Consider the following 12,521-nt stretch of genomic DNA (forward strand, 5'->3'; position numbering starts at 1 on the left):
TGACATACAATTCAGGACTAGAAATAAAGACCCCACTAGGAGGCGGGCTTGTGCGAAACTTCTGTAGCTACCATTTTGGACTCTGCATTTTTAGCAAAATTCATCAGTCTACACCCAGTTTTCAGACCCTATGGTCTAGGGCAAAATACATTTAAGAATTATAGTACCATAAATTGTGCAATACATTCCAGGCACTGTGTTAAGAATTTTCTATTCATTTCATCTATCTTTGCAGCAGTCCCAGAGGCTTGTAGGTGTGATTATTCTGATTTCACAGATGAGGAAACTGAGTTCTGAAAACACTAGGAATGCTTCCAGTCAGGAAGTGTATGTTTTGCAGAACCAGTGTTTAAACACTGGTGTCTTTGACACATTTGAATTGAAGGGACCCTTCAATTCCTTTCCAGCCCACACCCTCAAGCACTTGCATTTCAGTTCAGCTCAATTGCTCAGTCATGTCCGACTCTTTGCAACCCCATGGACTGCAGCATGCCAGGCTTCTCTGTCCTTCACCAACTCCTGGAGCTTGCTCAAACTCACATTCATCAAGTCAGTGATGCCATCCAATCATCTCATCCTCTGTCGTCCCCTGCTCCTCCTGCCTTCAATCTTTCCCAGCAGCAAGGTCTTTTCCAATGAGTTACTTCTTTGCATCTGGTGGCCAAAGTATTGGAGTTTCAGCTTTAGCACCAGTCCTTCCAATGAATATTCAGGACTAATTTCCTTTAGGATTGACAGGTTTGATCTCCTTGCAGTCCAAGGTACGCTCAAGAATCTTCTCCAAAATCACAGTTCAAAAGCATCAATTCTTCAGCGCTCAGCTTTCTTTGTGGTCCAACTCTCACATCTACACATGACTCCGAGAAAAACCATAGCTTTAATTAGATGAACCTTTGTCAGTAAAGTAATGTCTCTGCTTTTGAATATACTGTGTAGGTTTGTCATGGTTTTTCTTCCAAGGAGCAAGCGTCTTTTATTTCATGGCTACAGTCACCATCTGCAGTGATTTTGGAGCCCAAGAAAATAAAGTCTGTCAAGCACTTTACTTACCACTTTGTTCTTAGAGGTGAAGCCAGCACTGGAACTGGGCTGTGGACACTGACCCCCGCAAATATGAATATTTTGCATTTGAGGTCATTTCTCTTGAACAGTTCATTCACAGTGTATATTTTCTCTCTGTCAAAGCTTCCAGGGTTATGAAGGGATAGATTTCAGCCTGAGTTGTACCCTCCAAAAGGTGACTTCTAGTTTGTTAGGGCTTTGCCTTCATGTTCAAGTTCACATACCTGAACATTATATGAAAGGCATTTCATGGTCTGGCCCCTACCAGCCTCTCTGACCTCATCTCCCTTAAAGCCCTTCTTTCCACCTCTTGCAGTCAACTTCGTAGATGTCTCATCCATTCACTAAGCTCCCATCCTTTGCACAAGCTGTTTCTCCCACTTGGGACTCAACCTCCCCACTGGCCTCTCCACTGTCCCTCTATCTCTATCCTTTGGCTAAAGTCTACCACGCCAAGATGCCTTCCCAGATCATCTAAGCTTGGTCAGAGGCCCCTACTGCACCTTTATTCTCATTGCATCCGTTATTCCCATAGCAAAACATCACTTAGTTTAGAATTGTATTGTCTGCATCTCTGACTTTGCTGCAAGTTGTAGGCAGTGAGTGTGTTTGCATTGGTCACCATTGTATTTCCAGCACCCAGGGTACAGAATGGATGATCAATAAATATTTGTGACATGAATGAGTTAAGAATGCCAGAGATTCCTTCTTGGATCTTTAGGTGCAGAATTATGTCATTGATTAGGACATTGAAGAATGTTGTATTAAAAGGCATAGCTATCTGTCCAGTTGTCAACACAAAGAATACTCTAGATCATTTTGTAAGTTACCCACAACTTCATCTAAATCATCTGGACAAATTTTAGTATTGAAGGAGATGGTATTATGTGATGTTTTCAATTCCTTACTTCTTTGTGACTATATTTTTAGTAGACAGCTTAGAGTAATGAATTGCACAAATTTGACCACTCAAAACATAAGGTAAAAATTTCTATGATGTTTCAAAACTGACTCTTCCAGGTTCAAAGGGAACTCCAATTCAAGTACCTAAAGTTGGTTGCGTGTGTGCTAAGTCGCTTCAGTTGTGTCCGACTCTTTGCGACCCTATGGACTAGAGCCCGCCAGGCTTCTCTGTCCATGGGATTCTCCAGGGAAGAATAGTGGAGTGGGTTGCCATGTCCTCCTCCAGGGGATCTTCCCAACCCAGGGGTTGAACCAATATCCCTTATGTCTCCTGCATTGGCAGGTGGGTCCTTCACTAGTGCCACTTGGGAAGCCTGAGGTTGGAGGGCAGCCTTTTCCTAAGTCCCCTTAGTGACTGTGCATTTGGATCCTGACTTCTATACCTTCTGACCATGCTGAGTAGGGGACTTCTGTGAACACAAAGTCACTGTCACCATCCCTTAGATTCTTCCTGGCCTTCTTGAAGGGCAGTGACTTTGTTTGGGATGTCAGAGTCTGGTTGGAGGTGCTGGGCTTTGAAAACTGTTCAACTTGGTGACTTAAAGGCTGATGTTCTGTGGCCATTACAGGAGAAAGAGCCCTGGATTAGAAGTCAGAACACCTGGGTTCTCACCTGGCTCTTCCTTGTGGCTTCTCCGGGCTCTTGTCTCTAAAGTGAAGTTGGAGTGACGTTAGGATCATCATATGTAGCTCATAGGTTGATGTGAGAATCAGAAGACTTAAGAGATATGGTGGTGGTGTAGTCCCTCAGTCATGTCCGACTCTTGTGACCTCATGGACTGTAGTCCACCAGGCTCCCCTGTCCATGGGCTTCTCCAGGCAAGAATACTGGAGTGGGTTGTCATTTCCTTCTCCAGGGGATCTTCCCGACCCAGGAATTGGACCCAGGTCTCCTGCATTACAGGCAGATTCTTTACCGACTGAAGTACAAGGAAGCCCCTTAAGAGATGTGAGCGGGCTTTAAAAATGGAAGGTGGACAGGTTTGAGGGTGGCCAGTACATTGTAAGTACTTTAGTGTCTGCTGAAAGGATGTGTCATATGTCTATGGATAGCTTTGTATCCATATCCGTGCAGCCAAAGGGAGCCTCCCTCTTGGTATTTTTAAAAAGAGATTTATGGCCATGGTGGGTCTTCTTTGCTGCACGGAGGCTTTCTCTAGTTGCAGTAGTGGGGGCTACTCTTCTTTGCTGCGCTCAGGCTTCTCTTGTGGAAGACACACGCTAGGCGTGCGGGCTTTGGTAGCTGCAGAGTGTTAGCTCAGTAGTTGTGGCACACAGGTTTAGTTGCTCCATGCACGTGGGATCTTCCTGGATCAGGGATTGCCCCTTGCATTGCTATGTGGATTCTTAACCCCTGGAGCACCAGGGAAGCCCCTCTCTAGCTTTTTGAAGGCAGGGAGAACAGGACACTCTCCTCTCTTGCCTTGTCAGAATGCTATTCCTTTTTTTTTTTTTGGCTTCTTGTCTAAAGCCCTGCCTTCAAGTGACACCAAAATACCCTTGCAAACAGAAAAAATGGGGAGTTCCCAATCACAGGTACTGGTGAGAGAAGATGAGGAATGGCAGGAAGGAAGGTACAGAAAAGACAGAAAGAGAGAGTATGCATGGTTAATAACTCGATTTAACTCCATGACTATAAGCCCCAGTTGGGTCTTCCAAGTCAGAGGAGAGACAGTCTCCATATGGGGTAGATGGAGATTGAATCCATGGAACACAATAATATCTTCTCTCCCTCTTGCTTCCTCTAGGTCATAGCAGCAGCCAGGCCTGTGGTGTGTATATGAGCACAAGGACCCTTGCTGTAAGCTAGTGAGATTAGTGTAGATCACTGTCTGGAGCCCTGTGGGAATGGGGCCCAAAAGTGTCCCATGGCAGCCTCTGCAGACCTTCTATGTCCAAGTCCATCGTGTCCTGCTTGTGACAGAGCCAGCTTGTTTTTTTAGAAGCTAAAACAGTGGTCCTTGGGGGAAGGCTCTTATTCACCAAAAGATGTGAAAGGCTGGGCCAGCCTGAAACGTGTCAGAGGTGCCGAGGGAGGAGGCGGGCCTTACTGAATTGGGGGTGGGGAGGGGGAAGGCTGGCCCTCATGCACTCTCTGGGCTCTCTGCTGTCTCGATGGGGCTGATTCTCAGGAGGCTGGAGCACAGCCCTGACTTTCCCTTTAAACAGAACCTGCAGGGAGGACCCTGATTGGGCTGGTTTCTGGTCACTGGGGGTCGCTCTTAGCCCACCGAAGGGCTATAGCAGGGCCCTTCTTGGGCTCTAGAGGAGACTTTAAGGGGAGGACTTGGCTTCCCAGGTGGCTCAGATGGTAAAGAATCTGCCTGCGATGAGGGAGACCCTGATTCGATCAGGAAGATCCCCTGGAGGAGGGAATGGCTACCGACTCCAGTATTCTTGCCTAGAGAACTCCATGGACAGAGGAGCCTGGCAGGCTACAGTCCATGGGGTCACAAAGAGTTGGATATGGCTGAGCAACTAACACTACTACTTGGGCAAACAGCAGAAAGAGCTACCCTGGGGATTTGGCTGGGACTGTACCAGACCCCAAATCTTCCCCAAAATGACCTCAAGCTAAGCTCCACAGAGTGTATGCTTGTTGCCCAGAATCAGGGCTGACTAGCTGAGGACAAACCTGCTCCTTGGCGCTTCACAGAGAGTTGTTCTGGATGTAGGAGGCCAAATGATGGAGTCAGTTCTTCTAGACTTGGGGAGAAGTCTTTCTAGTCTGTCTTCCTTCCTTCCCTGACGCTACCTCGGTAACATTTCAAACCTTATCAATTTTTTATTTCATTTATTTGTTGGTTATGATGGCCCTGGGTCTCTGTTGCTGAGCACAGACTTTGTCTAGTGGCAGTAAGCAGTGGTTCCTCTCTAGCTGTGGTGATCAGGCTTAGTTGCTCCCCCGCATGTGGGATCTTCCTGGATCAGGGATCGAACCCGTGTCCCCTGCATTGGTAGGTAGATTCTTAACCACTGGACCACCAGGAAAGGCCAAGCCTTATTGTTTCTCGCCAGTGCTCCTGTGAGGGCCAGCTAAATGGGTCCTACTGGTTTGGTTTCTTCTCTTCCCACCTTTCCTCAGCACTGCAGACAGGGATTGCCATAGCATGCCAACCCCACACCAGACCCCAAGTTGGTTACTGGTTGACATAGAAATGACCCAAACCCTGATCTCCAGAAGCCTGTGGTCCGGACGGGGAGCTAGACTGTGACAGATGGTGACAACAAGGTGTCTTACGGGACAGCAGTGAGCTGACACTGTTTTGGAAGCATAAATAAGTCACAACAGACCAAACCAGGGCCATTGGAGGTGAGCTATAAAAGGCAGGTGGGTGTTTGCCCATAAATAAGCTAAGAAGGAAATTTCGAGTAAGCAAGTTCTCAAGAGCATTGACTTGATATGTCTGGTGCCCCCGGGACAGTGGGGAGAGCAGACCTCATGCTGAGCTAGCGGTAGGCAGCAACCGCCATCGGCAGGACCTTAGATACGCTGGTGCATTGACTGGAATTTTTGCTAAAACCAAAATCTAATCACTTCCCTCCCTCTTCTAAACCTGAAATGTCATGGGGCAGAGCACATATCCTGTTCTGCGTGGTTTGCTTGTGCTGGGTTCTTTTCCTTGACCACATCTGCTTTTCCCATATCCATCTGCTGAACTCTGATCCATCCTCAACAAGATCTCAAAGCCAACCACCTCTGTCAAGGTTTCTCTGAACAGGATCTTGCTTTCTTTGAACCCTCATGACATCGAGTGCCTCTCGAGGACATTTCCTTTTTGGACTTTGTATTGGCATCTCATTCATTTTTTTTCCCCTGAAGAGACCCACATGTAGCCCATCTCACAGCAGTGGTCAAAGGTTTGCTGATTTAAGACTCTGCTTTTTCATTCCTCTCTTGGTTGAATTATTCTTCCCCTTGCCACCAAACAATATGTTCAAATCCTAACCTCTGATGCTGGAACTGTGAATGTGACCCTATTTGGAAAAGGGGGCTTTGTGCATGTAAGCAAGTTAAGATGAGGTCATGGTGAAATAGGGTGGGCCCCACTCTAATAGGACTGGAGTCCTTATAAGAAGAGGAGAAGAAAGAGATGACACAGGAAAGATGACATGAAGACACAGAGGAAAGCTGGCTGTGTGTGGACAGGGGCAGAGACTGGACTGATGCTGTCATAAGCCAAGGAAGACCTTGACTGCCAGAAGCTGGAAAAGGCAAGGATGGATCCTCCTCAAAAAGCTTTGTAAGATACATGATCCTGCCAACACCTTGGTTTCAGACTTCCAGCCTCCAGAGATGAGAGACAATAAATTTGTTTGTGGTAGTTTGTGAGGGCTGCCCTGGGACACTCAGAGGATGCCCTTATTCTTATCCTTTTCCAGTGTTGACCCCCAGTACTGCTTCTTGGCTTTCTGAGCCCTGACAGCCGTGCCTAGGCCTGCTTCTCCAGCTGGGTTCCTCCCAGGCTCACCTGTCTTTGTTGCTACAACCACACCCATCTCTTGGCCTTTTGTCAAGGCCCCTTTTCCTGATAGTTGGCCAGTCTGCCAGGCCAGCCCTTGCTTTCGTATTAGTATACTCTTGCTTGAGGATAGATTTTAATTTTGACCTGGACCTTCTGGAAACTTAAAGCTTTTACTCCCAAGAGTGACTCTAAATGTGGAACTCACTTTGGGATCCACTTCTGAAGAAATGAAATCACCATCTTGACAAGACATCTGCACCCCCATGTTCATTACAGCCCTATTTACAATAGCCAAGACATGGAAACAAGCGTCCATCAACAGATGAATGGATACAGAAAACGTGGTGTGTATGTATACAATAGAATGTTATTCAGCCATAAAAAAGAAGGAAATCCTTGACATTGAGGGCATCATGCTAAATGAAACAAGCCAGATGGAGAAAGACGTTCTGTATGACCTCACTTTTATGAAGAATCTAAAAAGCTAAATTCATAGAAACAGCAGACTGGTGGTATCTGGGGAGCAGAATGGAGGAATGGGTGAAGGTGGTCAAAAGGCATAAACTTCCAGTTATAAGATAAATAAGCTCTGGGGATGCAGTGTATAGTACAGTGATTATAGTTAACAATATTGTACCGCATGTTCAAAAGTTGTTGAGAGTAGATTTTAAAAGCTCTCACCACACACACACACACACAAGTATTTTAACTATATGAGGTGATGGATGAATTAACTAACCATACTGTGGCGATCATTTTGCAATATACACACACACAAAATCCCTGTCTTGTGTATATACATATACAGTGTTCTATGTCAATTATATCTCAATAAAGCCGGAAAAAATAAAGGTGGGGCTAGCAGAGCATCACAGAACGGCAGGACTGGAGGAGGGCTTGCTGTAGAGATGGACAGACTGAATGTCAACAGATATTTATGAAGCGCCTCCTCTGGGCCAGGTATGGGCTGGACAACAGTGATTAAAGAAAAAAAGACAAACAGAACCTTCCCTTGTGGATCCTATCAGCCAGTGAAGGAGGTGGTTACTGGCTATTAATCAAAGGATCACCTAACTAGATGCAAAATTACAACTGTGATAAATATTTAGGAAGGAGGTGCCAGGTGCCACAAAATCAGGATGAAAACAGATACTGGACAGTGCGTGGGTGAGAGATTTTGGATTGGGATGGGACCTTTTGGCATCTCTGCTTTCATGGCTGGGAACTGTACCCTGCTGGAGTGTAGGGATCTCTGTGTAAAAAGGCAAGAAATGATCTCAGAAGTGTACTCCTTAAAGTGTAAAAACCCCAAGAAAAGGATCACACACTGCTTAAAACTTTACTTGTTCCTTTATTCATTCATTTAACAAAAACATTTACAGAGCCCCTTCTATGTACCTGGCAATGGCTAAGTGCTATAAACACACATTCAGGTTCCATCTTTTCAAAAAACATACAGACTAGCCGGGAAGATAGATGAACATGTAGCTATATTCCAGTGTGATGATGTGTGCCTGCTTCTGTAGGAATGTAAGTCTACAGAAAAAAAGGAAGTTCAAGTTCAGCCTTGAAGGATATAGCCAGCTGCTATGTGAAGAAGTGAAAGGAGATGCAGCTGTTGTCATCCAGTCGCTAAGTCATGTCTGACTCTGCAACCCCAGGGACTATAGCATTCCAGGCTCCTCTTTTCACTCTCCCTCGGAGTTTGCTCACATTCACGTCCATTGAGTTGGTGATGCTGTCTAACCATCTCGTCCCCTGCCACCCCCTTCTCCTTTTGCCTTCAACCTTTCCCAGCGTGAGATGCAGCACGGGAGGGAAATCCAGCCAGAGGGAACAGCGGGGCACAGACACGGGGATGTGCAGGTCCGTGGCACATCTGGGAAGAGGCAAATGAATTCCATGTGACCAAGATGTAGAGCCCAAGGACAAGAGTGCCTGGAGACCAGGCTGAAGAGATCCAGCTCCATTTATTTTCCTGCTAATCTCCTTCCCTGGGGTTATGTGGGTGGTATCTGCTGCCGTTCCCCACTGTCAAACTCTAGCTAGTTTTCAAGGCTGTAGAACTATTTTTGGCTAAAGACTATTCTTTTCCTTAAACATGCCAAACTTAAGGCATCACAGAGTGAGACCCACACTTGTGTGTCCCCTTTTGTCCCTTGTCCTAAGATAACATGGGGAAAAAACATGAACTCAGATAGTAAAGAATCTGCCTGCAATGCAGGAGACCTGGGATTAATCCCTAGGTCAGGAAGACTCCCTTGGAGAATGGGAATGGCTACCCACTCCAGGATTCTTGCCTGGAGGATTCCATGGAGAGAGGAGCGTGGTGAGCCTCAGTCCATGGGGTCACAAAAAGTTGGACACAACCGAGCAACTAGCTTTCATTAAGCATAACAGACCTGATCTGGAGACTGCCTCTGCCATTGACTAGCCCTTTGGCAAGTTATTCACTCTCTCAAAGCCTCAAAATCTTTACTTCATGGGGTCCCGAAAAGCACCAGATACATGGTAGGTACTCAAAAAAACTTTCTTCTTTGAGATCCTGTGACTGAAGACCATCAGGAATGGACCAGCTGCTTCTCCAAAAGTGGGAGTCACGGCTGCTGCCTGGTGCAGGCTGAAGAACACGACTGCCTTTTCTTTCAGCTGAAGTGTCTTTACAACGAGCCAACTCAGTCTTTCCTGTGAGATCTCTTTACATTGAACTTGACTAAGTCTTTGATTAGCACCAAAACCTCATTTTTCACTTTCTACTGGTTCCTCCCCTTTAACATTGGCGCTCTCAAGATGTTCTTTGTTTCTGGTGCAAAATGTGTGTGTGTGTGTGTGTGTTGGAGAGAGGGGGTACCAAGAAGCAGAGGCGAGGTGTATTTTTATAGCTAGAGAGGAGCTGGCAGAAATGGAAAATAAGGTTTTCAAGTTCATATGTTTATGCTTTAGAAGCGATGTAAAGGAGCAGCTCAGTGGAGGTCTGTGTGTCCTGTTCAATATCTAAGAAGCTTTCTGAGACATGCCTTCGAGCATTCTGATTAAAAAGCCTCCCTGCCGGTCCGTGGCCCCTTCCTTTCCTCTGCCCCTCCCCAGCGGGGCCCTGGCAGGACCGAGTGTGTGGCAGGGCATCAGGACCTGTACGAGCCTCATGCCTGAATAAGAAATCCGCTTTCTGGGTTCACTGGGCCCAACAACCGGGGCAGATTAATCCCAAGAGGTGGTCGGTGCACAATTAACATTTGGGCCTCTTATTTTAATTAAGAAGGGCCAGGCGATAAGGTGTTTGCACGTCTAATGGGACCCTGTGGCACGTGCCTACTGCCAGAAGAGTTTCGGTTATTAGCACTTGTTGAAGACTTTCTAGATAATTAAATAGCACATTAATCATTGCTCCAAATGGACACAGAATTTTCTCTCTCATCTAGGCTTCCCGCCTGCAGAAGGGGAAGAGGCTTCCGGCCCTGGTGGTACCCCGGCCCCAGGCAGGAACTCAGCCCATGCGTGCCCACTTCCAGTGATTCTGCAAAAAATAAAGGATCCTCGCAGACATCCGCCTCCGTGGTTCTGACAGCTGAAGCTCTCTTCACAGGCACATTAACATGACCTCATTAGTTTGTGCATCTACTCTCCTAACCACATAAAACGGAGTGCGGTAGGAGCCAATCATGCTAATTACATCAGATCGGTTTGCATATTCATAAACCATTTTCTGTTTTATGGACAGCAAAAATAAACACAGTATCTCTTTAATAATTTTAAGTGGGTCACTTTCAGGACTGTATCTGTTTTAAATAAATTATCATATTGTTAAAGGCCACAGTCAAAAGCTATTTTTTGAGCAGGCTGAGAGGTGAGGGTAGGGGGCAGGGCATGCGGAGGGGATTTGGAGAGTCAATGGGATTCACCAAGTGGTTGATTTCCAAGGTCTCCTCTGCCAGAGAAAATCTAGATTTGAAAAACCTCCCGGGTTTAGTGAACAGGTGCAGGGCAGCCTCTTACTCACAACAAAATATATTCTTGTCAGAAATTTGAGATGATCTAAATCACAGTCTTAAACAGTGGGAGTGAAACCCAGGAACATATGAACTCCTGTGTTTTCTTGGAAGGGTTGAATTTTGGGGGCCAAGTTTGACATTCTGGCTTTTCTCAGGTGGGATGAAAAATCAGCATGAGGCTAATCAGAAGTAGGATCAAACCTGCAGAGACAGACCTTTCTGCTGTCCCACCTGTGCCCACCCAAGGCCCTCTGTTCTGGGTCCTTCTGTAACCACCAACAGTGAAGCCAGGTTACAGATTTCCTTTGCTTTAGGGCTTAAAAAAAAGCTTTATAAAACAAAGGTACACAAGATTTTCAGAGAGAGAGAGTGCTTAATCTAGTTAAGAAAATGAACTATTTTTAAGACCTAGTTGCATGAGACAATTGATTTGGTAATTACAAACCATTCCTATTCATTCATTAAAGTAGGTCCTAGAGGACTAATATTGTCTTAATCTGATTGAATATACTATACATTTTAAGGTAATAAGACAGCATTTCTTTATTTAAAAAGTATCCTGTAATTTAGGCATTTCAGGGATACAAGTTGATTTTTTTTATCCCTTTTAATAAAGATACAGCTTTTACATGTAGCCATATCAGCGTGTTTATTTCAAGCTCTGGATGTTCCTTTCTTTTCTCTTTGTTGTAAACACTTCTGGGAGAATTAATGTGGCACTTCTTAGGGAAAGTTCAGGCTATCCCCTTTTTGTTGTTGTTTTTGAAATGCTGCTTCCGATTGAGTGGGCGTAGATGCTGGGAAAGGCTCTCATTTTCCTTAATGCATAGGTCCCTGACTCAGAGCTTCTTGAAGACCTTCTGCTCAACCTCCAAAAATGTTTGCATTTATTCCCCTTCACCTTGATTCCTGACTAGGTTAGACTCAGAGCACAGATGGCTGCCCTGTGTTATTATCTGAACCAGAGCTGAAGCTTTTGTGTGTCAGCTGCACTGATTTCGAAATACCCTATTATTTGTGCAATATACCTTGGAATTACGGTTCATAATTTCATGAAAGCCTAACATATCTGAATGTTTACAAGTTCTATCCCTTGGGGAAATATATAGTGTTCATTTCTTTTGTTTAGTCTATTTAAAGTAGGACTAGATACAAAGCGGGAGTGATTGACAAATTAATGCTCTCAGCTCCTACTCCAAAGTACTTGAATTATTAGTACAAAAAAGCATGTTACAAACTGTAATAATTTTAACTCCATTTCATTGCTAAAAGCTAATAATAATGAAAACAAATGAAAATAGTAATGCAATCTAACGCTAGCCAGAATGGAAGCAGTCACAGAGTTGGGACTCTGCAATCAGGTAATTAGTTCCATTAAAACTCAGGAATGGGTGAGTCTGATCATTTATTTTGGATTCAGTTCTGTGGGGGAAGAAAAAGAGGAAAAAGAATGGCCCCTGTGCGACATAAATCAGATGTAACCTTCCTCCTCTCCACCTCCTCCCCTCTACAGACCGGGACCTCATTTCCAAGGTGACGGCTACCCTCCCACGGCGGAGGACAGGGAGCCGAGGAGCTAACGGTGGCACCAAGTGAGGGGAAAGTCACTGCTGATTGCAATTAGAACAAAGGAGTCTGGAAGGCTCCAGTCCCACCTGCAGACTGTCTCAGCCATCTTAGGGGAAGGGAGAGAAGGATGCCTGCTAAGGGGAGCCTAGGAGCAGAGAACATCAGTTACCAGGAAACTAGGTGTACCAATCAGGGTTCTTCAGAGACACAGAACCAATGAGATACATACTATTTATATTACATGTATATATACTATTTATGTACCTTTTATATAAATTACACAATTATAGAAATATTTATAATATATAATAAGTACAATAGTGTTTATTTCTATCAAGAGATTTATGATTAGGAATTGACTCACGTGATTTTGGATTTTGAAAAGTCCCAAGATCTGCAGTTGGCAAATGAGACCCAGGAAGGCTGGTGGGGTAAGTTCCAGCCTGAGTCCAAGGGACGGAGAATCAGGAAA

At 45.2% G+C, this 12,521-nt stretch overlaps 1 long non-coding RNA gene across 1 annotated transcript in view; it reads left to right on the top strand.

Moving 5' to 3' along the window:
- Window positions 1–10,249, top strand: part of LOC122428134 — a 35,879-nt gene extending 25,630 nt beyond the window's left edge. The window contains exon 3 of the long non-coding RNA XR_006265653.1: window positions 9,911–10,249. This is a non-coding gene — a long non-coding RNA (uncharacterized LOC122428134). The remainder of the gene's footprint in view (window positions 1–9,910) is intronic.
- The last annotated feature ends 2,272 nt before the right edge of the window (window positions 10,250–12,521 follow it).

The sequence above is a fragment of the Cervus canadensis genome, chromosome 2 (assembly GCF_019320065.1).
Source record: "Cervus canadensis isolate Bull #8, Minnesota chromosome 2, ASM1932006v1, whole genome shotgun sequence".
Classification (NCBI taxonomy): domain Eukaryota; kingdom Metazoa; phylum Chordata; class Mammalia; order Artiodactyla; family Cervidae; genus Cervus; species Cervus canadensis.